This window comes from Monodon monoceros, unplaced genomic scaffold, assembly GCF_005190385.1.
Source record: "Monodon monoceros isolate NGI ecotype Baffin Bay Population unplaced genomic scaffold, NGI_Narwhal_1 Super_Scaffold_22, whole genome shotgun sequence".
NCBI lineage: Eukaryota > Metazoa > Chordata > Mammalia > Artiodactyla > Monodontidae > Monodon > Monodon monoceros.
Genome location: NW_021703779.1, coordinates 47,463,313 through 47,479,969, shown reverse-complemented (window position 1 = coordinate 47,479,969; position 16,657 = coordinate 47,463,313). Strand labels below are relative to the sequence as shown.

General features: G+C 39.7%; 1 non-coding gene and 1 pseudogene across 1 annotated transcript; both read left to right on the top strand.

Annotated features, from left to right (window-relative positions):
- Positions 1-4,088: 4,088 nt before the first annotated feature.
- LOC114906700 lies at positions 4,089-4,279 on the top strand. Its single transcript, XR_003796515.1, has one exon. It is a non-coding gene; the product is annotated as a U2 spliceosomal RNA (small nuclear RNA).
- Positions 4,280-14,947: 10,668 nt separating this feature from the next.
- LOC114905800 lies at positions 14,948-15,977 on the top strand (annotated as a pseudogene).
- Positions 15,978-16,657: the final 680 nt, after the last annotated feature.

Here is a 16,657-nt window from a genome sequence, read left to right as displayed (position 1 = left end):
TTTATCTCTGGCTACATTGGGCAGCTTGTGGGCACTTGGTTCCCCATCCAGGGGTCAGGCCTGGGCCTCTGGGGTGGAAGTGCCAAGTCTAGGACACTGGACCACCAGAGAATACCTGGGTCCAGGGAATATTAATCGGTGTGCATACTTCTGGAGGTATCCATATCAACACCAAGATGCAGCCCCACACAACAGCCTGCAGGCTCCAGTGCTGGACACCTCACACCAAGCAACCAGCAAGACAGGAACACAGCCTCACCCATCATCAGACAGGCTACCTAAAGTCATACTAAGATCACAGACACCCCAAAACACACCACCTGATGTGGCCCTGCCTTTCAGAGGGAAAAGACTCAGCTCCACACCCCCAAGCACAGGCACCAGTCCCTCCCACTGGGAAGCCTACACAAGCCCTTGGACCAACCTCACTGACTGGGAGCAGACAACAAAAGCAAGAGGAACTACAGACACTGAAGCCTAAGGAAAGGAGACCTTAACAGTAGGTTAGACAAAATGAGATGACAGAGAAATAGATTACAGAAGAAGGAGCAAGGTAAAACCCCACAAGACCAAATAAATGAAGAGGAAATAGGCAATCTACCTGAAAAAGAATTCAGAGTAATCATAATAAAGATGAACCAAGACCTCGAAAATAGAATGGAGGCACAGATTGAGAAGATACAAGAAATATTTAACAAAGACCTAGAAGAACTAAAGAACAAACAATCAGTGATGGAGAACACAAAACTGAAATAGAAAATACACTAGAAGGAATCAATAGGAGAATAACTGAGGCAGAAGAACAAATAAGTGACATGGAAGATACAATGGTGGAAATAACTACTGCAGAGCAGAATAAAGAAATAAGAATGAAAAGAATTGAGGCCAGTCTCAGAGACCTCTGGGACAACATTAAACACACCAACATTCGAACTATAGGGGTCCCAGAAGAAGAGAAAAGGAAAGGTACTGAAAAATATTTGAAGAGATTATAGTTGAAAACTTCCCTAACATGGGAAAGGAAACAGTCAACCAAGTCCAGGAAGCACAGAGAGTCCCATTCCTACAGGAAAAATTCAGGGAGAAACACACTAAGACACATATTAATCCAACTATCAAAAATTAAATACAAAGAAAAATCCAAGATTTTGGATCATTTTTACTATCATTACTCTGAATTCTTTTTCAAGTAGACTGCCTATTTCCTCTTCATTTGTTTGGTCTGGTGGGTTTTTACGTTGCTCCTTCATCTTCTGTGTATTTGTCTTCTCATTTTGCTTAACTTACTGTGTTTGGGGTCTCCTTTTCACAGGCTGCAGGTTGGTAGTTCCCATTGTTTTTGGTGTCTGCCCCCAGTGGCTAAGTTTGGTTCAGTGGGTTGTGTAGGCTTTCTGGTGGAGGGGACTAGTGCCTGTGTTCTGGTGGATGAGGCTGGATCTTGTCTTTCTGGTGGGCAGGTCCACGTCTGGTGGTGTGTTTTGGGGTGTCTGTGACCTTATGATATTAGGCAGCCTTTCTGCTAGTGGGTGGGGTTGTGTTCCTGTCTTGCTAGTTGTTTGGCATAGGGTGTCCAGCACTGTAGCTTGCTGGTCATTGAGTGGAGATGGGTCTTAGTGTTGAGATGGAGATCTCTGGGGGATTTTCACCATTTGATATTACATGGAGCTGGGAGATATCTGTTGGACCAATGTCCTGAACTCAGCTCTCCCACCTATGAGGCTCAGGCCTGACACCCAGATGGAGCACCAAGACCCTGTCAGCCACATGACTCAGAAGAAAAGGGAGAAATAAAAGAAAGAAAAAGAATAAAGTTATTAAAACGAAAAAAGTATTATTAAAAAATTTAAGGGCTTCCCTGGTGGCGCAGTGGTTGAGAGTCTGCCTGCCGATGCAGGGGGCATGGGTTTGTGACCTGGTCCAGGAAGATCCCACATGCCATGGGGTGGCTGGGCCCGTGAGCCATGGCCACTGAGCCTGCGCGTCCGGAGCCTGTGCTCTGCAATGGGAGAGGCCACAATAGTGAGAGGCCCATGTACAGCAAAAAATTTAAAAATTTAAAAATATGAGAGCAACCAAACCAATAAACAAATCCACCAATTACAAGAAGCACTAAATCTATGCTAAGATAAACATAAAAATCAGAAACTATTCTGTTGCATACAGCAAACCCCAAGTCTACAGTTGCTCCCCAAGTCCACCACCTCAATTTTGGCATGATTCGTTGTCTATTCAGTTATTCCACAGATGCAGGGTACATCAAGTTGCTTGTGGGGATTTAATCCGCTGCTCCTGAGGCTGCGTGGAGAAATTTCCCTTTCTCTTCTTTGTTTGCACAGCTCCTGGGGTTCAGCATTGTATTTGGCCCCGCTTCTGCATGTAGGTCGCCTGAGGGCGTCTGTTTTTCACCCAGAATGGAGGGGGTTAAAGAAGCGGCTGATTAGTGGGCTCTGGCTCACTCAGGCTGGGGGGAGGGAGGGGTACAGAATGTGGAGCGAGCCTGTGAGGGCAGAGGCCAGTGTGCCATTGCAACAGCCTGAGGCAGGCCGAGTGTTCTCCCGGAGAAGTTGTCCATGGATCACGGGACCCTGGCAGTGGTGGGTTGCACAGGCTCCAGGGAGGGAGGTGTGGATAGTGACCTGTGCTTGCACACAGGATTCTTGGTGGCTGTAGCAGCAGCCTTAGCACTTCATGCCCGTCTCTGGTGTTCATGCTGATAGCCGTGGCTCAAGCCCATCTCTGAAGCTCATTTACATGGTGTTCTGAATCTCCTCTCCTCGTGCACCCCGAAACAATGGTCTCTTAATGGTTAGGCAGTTCCAAACCTTTTCCTGCACTCCCTCCCAGTTAGCTGTGGTGCACTAGCCCCCTCCAGGCTGTGTTCACACAGCCAACTCCAGTCCTTTCCCTGGGATTTGACCTCCGAAGCCCGAGCCTCAGCTCCCAGCCCCCACCCACCCCAGTGGTTGAGCAGACAAGCTTCTCAGGCTGGTGAGTGCTGTTCGGCACTGTTCCTCTGTGCAGGAATCTCTCCACTTTGCCCTCTGCACCCCTGTTGCTGCGCTCTCCTCTGTGACTCCGAAGCTTCCCCCCGCCCATCCCCCTGTCTCTGCCAGTGAAGGGGCTTCCTAGTTTGTGGAAACTTTTCCTCCTTCACAGCTCCCTCCCAGAGGGGCAGGTCCAGTCCGCATTCTTTTGTCTCTGTGTTTTCTTTTTTCTTTTGCCCTACCCAGGTACAGTGGGGGGGAGTTTCTTGCCTTTTGGGAAGTCTGAGATCTTCTGACAGTGTTCAGGAGGTGTTCTGTAGGAGTTGTTCCACATGCAGATGTATTTTTGATGTATCTGTGGGGAGGAAGGTGATCTCCACGTCTTACTCCACCACCATCTTTTTTTTTTTTTTGCGGTACACGGGCCTCTCACTGTTTTGGCCTCTCCCGTTGCAGATCACAGGCTCCGGACGCGCAGGCTCAGCAGCCATGGCTCACGGGCCTAGCCGCTCCGCAGCATGTGGGATCTTCCCGGACCGGAGCACGAACCCGTGTCCCCTACAGGTGGACTCTCAACCCCTGCGCCACCAGGGAAGCCCCCCTCCACCATCTTGAAGGTCCTCCCGGCATAGTTATTTTTAAATCTTTTGTTTTTTTAACCTTTACACTCGAGTTAAATGTGATTTACACACCACCATTAAAGTTTTGTAGTATTTTGAGTTTGACTATATACTTACATTTACCAGTGAGTTTTATACTTTTAGTTTTATACTTTTATAGGTTTACATGTTACTAATTAGCATCATTTTGGTTCAGCTTGAAGAACTTTCTGTAGCATTTCTTGTAAAGTCAGGTTTAGTCATGATTAATTACCTCACTTTTTGTTTGGCTGGCAGTTTTATCTCTTCTTTATTTCCACAGGACAGCTTTACTGGGTAAAGTATTCTTGGTAGGCTTTTTTTATTTTTCTTTCAGCATTTTGAACATATCATCTCACTCTCTCCTGAACTGCAAGGTTTCTACTGAGAAATCTAGAATCTTATGGAGTTTCTCTTGTATGGAATGAATCACTTTTCTCTTGGTGAATTCAAAATTCTCTTTGTCATCGCTTCTCGGCCTTTTGGCTAAGATCAAGTGTAGTATCTGTTCTTATCAGTTTAATATCTGATACATCCTCTATCCGAGGACAATATATTAAATGGATTTTTGGAGCTGGGAGTCAGAATAGGAGCTTGCTCTGTCCGCTCCACGCATCGACCTGGTATTGCAGTATCTCCAGGAACGGTGCACTTCCCCTCACGGGGACCAAAAAAAAAAAAATTCTCTTTGTCTTTGATTATTTACAGTTTGATTGTAATGTGTCTTGGTGAAATTCAATTTGAGTTGATCCTCTTTGGGCACCTTTGACCTTCGTGTTCCTGGATATCCATAAATAGCTTTTTCAAGATTTGGAATGTTTCCAGCCATTATTTCTTTAAGTAAGCTTTACATCTCTTTCTTGCTCTCTTCTGGGACTCTCATAATCTGTATATTAGTTCCCTCATGGTGTCTGATGAATCCTGTAGGCTATCTTTGATCCTTTCACTCTTTGTTGTCCTCTGACATGATAATTTCAAATGACCTGTCTTTGAGTTCACAGATTTTTCTTCTGCATGATGAAATCTGTTTTCAGTGTTCTCTATGGAATTTTTCTTTATTCGATGCTTTCTTCAGCTCTAGAATTTCTCTTTGGTTCTTTTTCATTATTTCTATTTCTTTATTGAAATTCTAATTTTGTTCATGTATGGTTTTCCTGATTTTGCTATCTGTGTTCTCTTGTAGCTCACCAGCTTCCTTAAAACAACTATTTTGAATTTTTGTCAGACAATTCATAGCTCTTCATTTCTTTGGGGTCAGTTATTGGAATATTATGTTCCTTCGATAGTATCATGCTTTCTTGATTTTCCATTAACATTGAAATTCTGTGTTGCTGTTTTCACATTTGAAGGTGTAGACACCTCCTACAGTTCTTACTGACTGGCTATAGGAGAGGAACACCTTCACCAGTCAGCCCAGCTATGGATTTTGAGGCACTTGCAGACCATTTCTATGGATGCACCAACTCTGCACTCCTTGTTCCCTCTTAGGAGGAGGGAATTCCTAAGATTTTATGTCTCTCTTGATCCCACAATACCAGGCAAGGTGCTGAGAGCCTCCTGTTTGTTTACCATAGTGCAGTTCCCTGAATTGCTCAAGTTTGTGTGCCTTCTCCCAATTCTGCAGAGTTGAGATGGCCATTGGCATGTTTTCTCAAGCTGTCTGCAGAGGATCACACTTGCCATCTGTGGGGTCAAGCAATGGGAGCCAGCCACAGGGGAGGCTGAATAGAGCTGTGTTTTGGGAATTCCTGTGGGCCAGTTGGGGGAGGGAGTGTTCTGAAGGTGAGGCACACCAAGTGACTCATGGGTGTGCCTCCTATTGCAGTCTGTGAAGCTGACAATAGAATCTATGGCCCATTATTGAATTCTGAGCCCTGGTTGTTGTGAGTCCCCACTTCTTTTCCCTACACCCAAACTCTTCCACCTACCTCAGTATTCTGGGTGGGGCAAGAAAGAAGTGGACTTCTTGCTGGGGAAGCCATGAGTTCACTCACTATGTTTTCACTCTCCCTTGTGGGAGAAATTGTGTTGAGGGGATCTCTCTTGGCACTGAGCTGTGCTGCCTTGGGGGAGGGGTGATGTGGGTCAGGTGAAACTGTGCTTCTTACCCTCTTCAGTGTTTCTATTCTTGGATTTTTTTGCTCAATTGGTGTGCTGGAACTTCTCTGGACTCCAGGACTTCCACAAAGGTACTCTTATGCTGGGGAGATTATAAAAATCTGTACCTCTGTGGGAAGAGGATGATAGAAAGGATGGTATTCCACCATCTTGCTGAATGTGATATTAACGGTAGGTTTTTGTATATGAACTTGTCAAATTGAGGAAGTTCCCATGTTCCTACTTTGCTGAATGGGCATTGGATTTTGTTCAATCCAATTTCTGCATATATATATATATTCATATATATTCATGCAATTATCTTCTTCAGACTGTTGATAGGATAGATTACATCAATTGATTTTCAAATTTTGAACCACTCTTGCATACCTGAATAAATTCAAGACCAGCATGTAGGTCTGGCCCAGGCTCCTACAAAGTCACTGCTTTTGCCCTGGGTCCCAGTGCAAATGAGACCTTGTGTTCATCCTCCAATATTGGAGTCTCTGTTTCCCCCACTCTTCTGGAGCTCCTGCAAACAAGACCTGGTGGCCTTCAAAGTCAAATGCTCTTAGGGCTCCTCATCCTGTAGCCAGACCCCCAGCCTGGGGAGCATGACATGGGGTTCAGAACTCACACTCCCATGGGAGAATTTCTGTGATATAATTATTCTCCAGTTTCTGGGTCACCCACCAGGGGGTATGAAATTTGATTATATTGTGAGTACACCCCTCCTACTATCTCATTGTGATTTCTTCTTTGTCTTCAGTAGGTTCCAGTCTTCTTTATTGTTGATTGTTCAGCAGTTTGTTGTGATTTTGATGTTCTCGTGGGAGGAGGTGAACTCAAGATCTTCTACTCCATCATCTTGTCTTCTCTTTTCTGAAACAGAGTCATTCCACACACCCCTGCCAACATGGCACTGCGAGCTGTGTGGCAATAACAATTTAATGTTGATTGCATACAAAAACTCTATACTTTTACTTTACCATCACGTTTATGTTTTTGATGTCATGGTTTATATTGTTTTACTTAGTGTATCCATTATCAAATTATTTAGCTAAAGTTATTTTAAATTTATTTTTGTGTGTGTGTCTTTTAACCTTTACACTCAAGTTAAATGTGATTTACACACTGCCATTACAGTTTTGGAGTATTTTGAGTTTGACTATAGGCTTACATTTACCAGTGAGTTTTATACTTTTACAGGTTTACATGTTACTAATTAGCATCATTTTGGTTCAGCTTGAAGACTCCCTTTAGGATTTCTTGTAAAGGCAGGTTTAGTGGTGATTAATTACCTCATTTTTTGTTTGGCTGGCAAAGTTTTATCTCACCTTTATATGCAAAGGACAGCTTTGCTGAGTAAAGTATTCTTGGTAGGCTTTTTTTTTTCTTTCAGCATTTTGAACACATCATTCCCTCTCCTGACCTGCAAGGTTTCTACTGAGAAACCCAATCTTATGGAGTTTCTCTTGTAGGGAATGAGTCACTTTTCTCTTGGTAAATTCAAAATCTCACATGTTCATGATATATGCACTGTTCTTATAAATTATAGTATTTGATTTACTACTATTTTATTGAGGATTTTGCATTTGAGTTAATGAAAGATATTGATGTGTATTTTTCTTATAATGTTTTTGCCTGGGCTTGGTATTAGGACAAGGCTGGCCTCATAGAATGAGTTAGGAAGTATTCTACCTTGTTCTATCTCTTGGAGTAGCTTTTACAGAACTGGTATAATTCCTTCTTCAAATATTTGTTAGAATTCAATGGCCAACCCATCTTGGCCTGTGGTTTTCTGCTTTGGAAGGTATTAATCATTAATTCAACTCCTTTAATAAATAGAAGCCTATTCAGATTGTGTATTTCTTCTTGTGGGAGTATTGGATAATTGTGTCTTTTTAGGAATTGGTCAGGTTATCAAGTTTGTGGGCATAGAGTTGTTCATTATATACTGTTACCCTTTCAGTGCCTATGGGATCTGTAGTGATCTCTTCTCTTTCATTTCTTATATTAGCAACTTACATCCTCTTTTTTTTCTTAGCTAGCCTGGATAGAGGCTTGTCAATCATATTGGTCTTTTCAAAGTATTTGCTTTTGGTTTTCAAATTTTCTCCAATGATTTCTTATGATGTCTTTTTACAGTAAATTGTAAACTGAGAATCAGAAAGGTTAGATTTTTCACCAAATTAAGCAACAGTATTGCAACTCTTTGGGCCTTGTGTTACATCTCAATGCCTGAATATTAATTTCCAAACACAAATTTCCTTTGAGGTTAGGTCCATATTGTAATATTCTGATAAATGACAACATGAAATGACTTGTTATTTCTCCTGTACAGTCAGTGCAAGTTGGCAGTCTATTTAATGAAATTAGCTATTTAGTGCTGGACTTTCATAGTGGAGGCTGAGAACATAGCAGCCCTAATCCTCCTTATCATTGTTAGTTTAAATATTAGTTGATCACGTGTCTGCTAGCAATTGAACATATGTTATACCACTATACCTTCAGAACTTTCCTAGAATGTAGATATTCTTGTTCCCATTTTACAATGAAGAAACTGAAGGGTCAAGAAGTTGACTTGTCCCAAATTGAGTGACAAACCTAATTTTGCTAGATTTTCTCCTTTTGATATTGTGTCAGTGGCTAATCCTCAGTTTCTTATTCAATAAAATAGGGAATGTTCCTATATGATCTGCCTCTTCTGTTCTTAGGTTAAATAGAACATATTGCTACACTGTCTGTGTGGATCAAAGGAGATCACACATGTGAGGCAATTTGGGCATCAGTTGCACAGAGTAAAATGCTCAACAAATCATATTAATTCTAGTCAGCACTATGGTTATGAGTAGGTTCACTACTGTAAAAATTTCCAGACTGTGGTCGACTGATGGTGAAAAATACACTGCATTCTATGGAGGATAAGCTTTCTTCTTTTAAACACGTTCTTTTATTCTTAAATGTTCCTTAAAATGCATCTTGATTGTAGTGACAGCAACAAAAATGTCAGCATAGGGAGTTCCAAAGGACCATCCCTCTACAAAAGCACTGGTAAAATCAACGTCAAAATCAACTTTTCAGATGTCTGGAAAATAATCAAAGGTTTATAGCAACCAATCAAATGCTTAAACAAGAAAAAGGTGACTAAAACCTGGTAGGAGTGCATTGTGACATTTTAACTTACTTTTGTCCCACCCCACCTCCCGGGTTTGATGTCAACCCATGTTCCCAGCGTGGTTTCCTGGTGCTGGTGAGAGCAGCAGATCCTTGCCCTCAAAGAATTGTGATTGTCCATTTGGAAATGTCTAGTGGCTCCCTGAAGGTCTATTGCAAAGGACTTACCTTTTTCCATCTAATTCAGATCTCTCTCATGTCAGAGAAGTGACTTTGGGGACAGTGTTCCTCAAAAACATTTACATGCAAATTGTGATAGTTAATATTTTTTGTCAACATGCCTGGCTATGGTGCCCAGTTCTTTGGCCAAACACCAGTCTGGATGTTGCTGTGAAGATATTTTTAGATGTGATTAATATTTACAGTTAGTAGACTTGGAGTAAAGCAGATTACTCTTCATTATTTGGGTGGTCATCAGCCAAGGCGAAGCTCTAAGGGCAAAGTCTAAGGTTTCCTGAACAAGCTTTTTTTCTTCCTCAAGTCTGCTACATAGAAATCCTGCCTGAGTTTCCTACCTGATGGCCTTTCCTGCAGATTTCAGACTCAAGACTGTAAAATCATCTTTCACCTGAATTTTCAGCCTGCTGTTCTGTCTTACAAGTTATATGCTTCAATTCCTTATACTAAATTCTTCTCTCTCTCTCTCTCTCTTTACGTATGTGCAGTGTGTGTGTGTGTGTGTGTGTGTGTGTGTGTATAAACAAGAAATGAAGGTGAACGCATAGTTGTAATCTGCCTAGATGTGTTGAAGTTGTGCCCAAATGCACACACATAGCCTACCTGAAAAGACTGAGTTGTTTTTTTTATATCCAGACACTTAAAGGGTTCTCTGTGAAAACACTGGCTAATGAAATAAAAGCTAATGAACAAATAAATGAACTAATAAAAGCTAATGAACAAAGGTAATGAGAAAGAGTCATCAATGACCACATATGGCAAAGGAGAGAGTCTCTCAAAAATAATTTTTAAAAGTCCCTAAAAATACAAACAACAATAAACTCAAGAAAGGGAGGAGAATCTCATTTCCAGAGTTGCCTCTTTATAACATTCCAAATACAGTTTTCAACAAAAATTTCAAAGCATGAGAAGAGATAAGAACCTATGTACTGTCAACTGAAAAAAATTGCACAAGCTAACAGTTGAGAAATATGTTTTATTAAGCAGACATAATGAGGACTTAAGCCTGGGAGACAGCCTCTCAGCAATCAGGGACTACTCCAGCAAGGTAAGGAAGGAGCCGGGATATATAGGAGTTTCTGCCAAAAACCACTAAGTAGTTGGAAGGAAAAACTAGACATCTCAAGTTAATGAATTAGGCACTTTTCTATGTATGGGAAGATGCAAGAGTTGGGGCTCATTGAAATCATTCCTTTGATGTACACCTTAACTGTCTAGGGGCAGTATCCTGTTTTCTCCATCCTGAATTCCCTCAGGGTACACCTTCAGGGTGGGGTTCATCTGCAGTGGCTGATGGCTTGATGGCTGCAACACCCTTTGCTTACTGATATGGCAAGTGACATTCTTCGTCCACAGTACCATTTACAAAATAAATAATTAGTGGAAATGGTCCCTGAGGAAGAACAGATATTGGAATTACTAGAAAAGACATTTAAATACCTGCTTTAAATATGCTCAAAAAGATAAAGGAAACTATAAATAAAGAATTAAAGGAAATCAGAAGAACAATGTCTCACAAAATAGAAAATTATAATAAATAGATTGAAACTGTGAAAAGGAACCAATAAAATTCTGGAGCTGGAATGTCAGATAACAAATGAAAAATTCACTACATCACAGAAATTAACTAAAATAGATTGTACGCCTAAATGTAAAATGTAAAACTGTAAAACTCATAGAAGATAACGTAAGAAAAGAAGTCTAGAAGACTTTGGATATGGCGGTGACTTTTTAGATACAACAGCAAAGGCACAATCCATTAAAAAAAATTGATAAGTTGGACCTAATTAAAATGTAAAACATCTTCTCTGCAATAGACACTATCAGGAGAATGATAACACAAACCATGGACTGAGAGAATATATTTACAAAAGCATATCTGATAAAGGACTGTTATCCAAAATATACAAACACTTAAAACCCAACAATAAAAACCCAAAAAACTCAATCAAAAAAATGGGCCAAAGACCTTCACAGACATCTCATCTCAGAAGATATGCAGATGGAAAATAAAGGTAGGAAGAGATGCTCCACATCATATGTTATCAGGAAAATTCCAATTAAAACAATGAAATACCACTACACACCTATTAGAATGGACAAAATCTGGAATACTGACAAGAACAAATGCTGGTGAGAATGTACAGCAACGGGACCTCTCATTCATTGCTGGTGGAAATACAAATGGTATAGTCAACTTTTGAAGACAGTCTGGCAATCTCTTATGAAACTAAACACACTCTAACATATTATCCAGGAATCACACCCCTTGGTATTTACCCAAAGAATTTAAAAACTTATGTCCACAAAAAAATCATGCACATGTATGTTCATAGCAGCTTTATTCATGTTTGCCAAAATTTGGAGGCAACCTTCAAGTTCAACCTTCAGTAGGTATAATGGAAACATAAACTGTGGTACATCCAGACAATGGAATATTATTCAGTGCTTAAAAGAAATGAACTGTCAAGCCATGAGAAGACAATGAGGAACCTTAAATGCATATTACTAAGTGAAAGAAACCCACCTGAAAAAGCTATACACCTGTAAGATTCCAGCTTCATGATATTTTGGAAAAGGCAAAACTATGGAGACAATAAGAAGATCAGTGATTGCTAGGGTTTCAGGTGGGGAGGCATGAATAGGTGGAGCACAGAGGAATTTTAGGGCAGTGAAAACACTCTATATGGTTCTATAATGATGGATACATGTCATTTATACATTCTTCCAAACCCATAGAATGCACAGTACCGAGTGAACCCTCATATAAACTATGGACGTTGTGTGCTTATGATGGATGTGACAATGCGAGTTCACCAACAGTAACAGATGTACCACTCTGGTGAGGGATATTGATAATGTGGGAAGCTATGCATATGTAGAGGCAGAGAGTAATTGGGAAATTTCTGTACATTTCTCTTAATTTTGCTGTGAAACCAAAATTGCTTTTAAAAATAAATAAACATGCACACCACACACACACAGGAACATATAACAGGAGCCACATAGGTAATTTTAAACGTTCTTGTGGCCACATTAAGAAAAGTAAAAAGAGGTGAAAGAATTATTTTTAAAAATTCAGTAGAGGTTTTCAAGAGCAGATTTAAAATCACAGAAGAATCAGTAAATTTGAAGGCCAGGCACTTGAGATCATCCATTCTGACTATCAGAAGGAGAAAATAATGAAGCAAAATGAAAAGAGACCAAGAGAACTATGGTGCACCATCTTTAGCACCAATGCATGCTAAATCCCAGAAGGAGGAGAGAGAGAAAGTGGCAGAAAGAATATTTGAAGAAATAATGGAAAGAGCTGTATAGGAGCTGTATTTTGTACACTATTGAAGCTAAGTAGGTATTAATTAATTTGTCCTAGCAAATTGACCCTCAGCCCTGGTACCATCCAGACCTGCTGTCTACCTGAACAGCTTCCCCAAGAGCAGAAAAGAGAGAAGAGTCATCAAGGGAGAATTAGACAAATCAAAGTCCTCTGAGCAACTGATAAAACAACTGTTGATAAATAGAATATCAAAAGGAATATAGTAGATCTGAAAAAACAGTCAACTAAAACACGATCTAATTGACATATATAGAACACTCCAGTCAATAACAGGCAGAATATATTTTTTTCAAGTTCCCGCAGAATATTCACCAACATAGACCTTTATCCTGGGCCATGAAACAAACCTTAAAAAGTTGAAAAGAAATGATATCATTCACACAGAGTGTGTTCTCTGACCATAATGGAACAAAATGGGAAATCAATAATAGAAAGACAAGAGGAAAAATCTCAGAACACATTGAAATGAAACAACATATTTATAAATAGTCCATGGGTCAAGAAGGAGATCACAAAGGAAATAAAATATACATGGAACAGAATAAAAATGAAGTCGCTGGAACAGTGATGACAGGGAAATTTATAGCACTAAATGCTTATATTAGAAAAGAGAAAAGGTCTCAAGTAAACGTTTCTATCCCAAGAAACTAGGAAAAAAGAGAAAAATAAACCAAAAGAAATCACAAGAAAGGAAATAATAAACACCAGAATGGAAATCAAATTGAAAATAGGAAAACAACAGAGACTATCAAAGAAATTGTTATTTTTTCAAAACTGTCACTGAAATTGACAACCCTCTAGCAAGACTGACAAAAATACCAGAGAGATGACACAAATCACCAGTGCCAGGAGTTAAACAGAGGATATGGTGCCAGAGTCTGCAGCTATCACAAAGTATAATATGGGAATACTATAAATACGCTCATAAACTCAACAATTTAGAAGAAAAGGACCAATTCCGCGAAAACCAAAAAGTATCAAAACTCAAATAAGATTAAATAGACATCTGAATAACACTAAAACTATTCAAGAACTTGAATTTTTAATTAAAAAAAAACTTCCAAAAAAAATTTCCGGGCCCAGATGATTTAAATAGAAAATTATATGAATCAGTTAAAGAAGTCACACCAATCCACACAACCTCTGTCAAAAATTAAAAGGAGGAAAATCTTCCCAACTCATTTGATGAGGCCAATATTAACCTGACAACAAAACCAGACAAAGACAATACCAAAAAAGCCATTATGTATCAAATCCGTCATGAATATAAGCACAAAAATTGTTAACAAAATATTAGCAAGCCAAATCTAACACTGTATAAAAAAATTATACATCATGACCAAGTGAGAGTTTTTCCAGGTTTGCAATGTTGTTTCAACATGCAAAAATTCAATTAATGTAGTCCACAAAGGCTAAAGAACAAAAATAATATGATTACATCCAGGAATAGAGAAGATTATTGACAAAATCCAACACCAATTCATGATAACAAATTTTCAGAACATTAGGGATAGTGATGAATTACCTAAGCTTGGTAAAGAACGTCGACAAAAACCCTACAGCTAACTTCATACTTAATAGTGAGAGACTGAATGATTACCACTAAGTTTGGGAACAAGGAAAGGATGACCAACCTCTCCACTCTTATTCAAAAAAAGGAAGTTCTAGCCCCTAAAATAAGTAAGGTAAGAAAAAGAAATGAAAAACATATAGATGGGAAATGAAGAAATAAAACTGCCCATATCTGCACATGACATTGTCTACATAGAAAATAGCAAGAAAACTACAAAAAAGAACCTAAACAAAAAGACACTCCCAAGCACCCACAAACCCCCAAAACAAAAAGCAAAAACAAAAATTGAGTTAAATCAGGTCTGTGGATACAAAATCAGCACTCAAAAGTCAATTGTGGCTTGGAGCCTAGGCCTGCACTTCCTGGTCAAGAGCCCTCAGAACCCCCAGAACTTGGACAGGATTTTAAGTGGTCCCAGTGGCCCTGCTCCCTGCCCCACACCTTTGCCTCTGCTCCAGGGCACTGCACAGGGTGGACGGGACAGAGCCAAGAGGGTGTGAGGGGTTCCTGCCCCTCCCTGGGGCAGTCACCTGGGGTCCAGGGCTGCTGGTGCTGGGGCGGTGACCTCATGGCACATCTGGTTGGGCCCCCAGCGCCTGAGAAGCCCAGCACCAGCCAGAGCAGCTATGTCTGGGGTGGTGTCCAGAGGTGGCTGCAGGGCCTTTCCTCTGCATTCAGGGGGATGCAACCAGGTGGAGATGGCCTGCTGGGAAAAGTATAGCTAAGAGGAAATGCACTGCCTTCCTCCACACTTGTGCAAGTGACTTGGAACTTATTCTCTGGGCATTGTGGTGTAGCAAAATGAAATGCAAGGAATCAAAAGTAAGGTAATTGAAGGCAGTAAAGCTGAAATAAAACAGAAACATCATCAGAAAGACCCACTGGAGAAAGCAAAGGATGGAAAATAAAATAAAGCAGTGTTTTATCGTATGTATTTCAGCAGGCCTTTTGAAATTTAGAAAACATGACTACTTTTTCTTTAGAGGACTGCTCTTTTCACTGCCACTTCAATCAAACCAACCAGCCCCTAGATGTCAGCTGTTTGCTATTCTTGTTTATAGTTGGGAACATATTATTAAATATCTTCCAGCTAGGAATGAGAAGACAAAAAACACATAACAGAATTTTACAGGGTTTTTTTGTTTGTTTGTTTTATTTTCTTTTCTCTTGCATCTCACTAGCATTCATCTTTTATTTTTGGTAAACATTTCCATGCTATCCTACTTCATGGAGTCTTGTACATTTAGGCATTAGGTTTACTAAATACCACATCTGCCTATTTAGTCAAATTATTTCCTTTACTTATGGCTTTTTCTATTATACAGTTTTCCTGAGAGCTTGTACAAATTATTACCTGAATCTCTCCAAAACTGCCAAGCTTCCATTTAATCGTCAAAAAATGATTTTATTTCTTCACAGTAATTTGAATTTATATTTCAGTCCTTGCTTATCTTTTGGGAGATGCAGCTATCTACCAAAGCCTGAAGGCACAGAATGTTGATTCTTTTCAATGTCCTTTCTACTTCAGTGTTCAGTTACTGTCTGTCATTTTTCATGGTGATGATTTTATCTGTGGCTTTTATAACCTCTTGGTCAGAAGTCATTACCTTGCTACAGGCTATTAGGATAACTTCCTCTATGAATGAGACTATCCTATATTTTCCCTTTCATTCTGCTAGTTACAGTGTGAGCTCTAAACAAGTATTCCTGACCAAGCTAGTATCTGTTTTCTTGGTACCCAGTTGCCATTTGCACTACTTCAAGTAACCATCCTTTTACTTAAAGTGCACATTCCAGCCTACACTGAGATGAACATTCCCTGGTTGTATTTTCTCAATAGTTTTCTCAATGCTGCAGTTTATTGGTTTGATTGTCACAAGCTTAATTTGGGAGATACTGCATTACCTGTAGATCCACTTATCAACTGGAAATGCTGCTTCATTCCACTTAAAATTCATAATATTGAGCAAACGGAAAAGCCTACACCAAAATAATTTATTAGATGTTGTTCATATTTCAATAAATCTGGGAAAAATTAATTTGTTAATATGTTGTCATGTTAAAACTAATCAAAACTTACAACTAAAATAAGAATCATACTTTTACAAACAGGAAAGAATGACGACTGAGACATGTGAAAAAATGAAACTGAAGCTTCCTATCCCCTAATTTTCAAAACTTTTCAGAATTTACCTTTAGGGGCTATATTATTTATTAAATAGTGATTTTAAAAGCAAAAAAATATAATTCCAGTGTTTATACCTGCTCAGTAACACTTTATATTACAAATAATCGTTTGTTATTAACACTAAAGTGAAAAGAATTAACCTTTTGGCCATGTTGATGTTTCTGTTACCAAACACACTGCTGGTTGCAAACTGTTCTGTAAATCTGAGATTCACTGCCATTGTTATTTATTTATTACTATTTTTTTTACATCCTTATTCGAGTATAATTGCTTTACAATGGTGTGTTAGTTTCTGCTTTATAACAAAGTGAATCAGTTATACATATACGTATGTTCCCATATCTCTTCCCTCTTGCAGCTCCCTCCCTCCCACCCTCCCTATCCCACCTCTGTAGGTGGTCACAAAGCACTGAGCTGATCTCCCTGGGCTATGCGGCTGCTTCCCACTAGCTATCTACCTTACATTTGGTAGTGTATATATGTCCA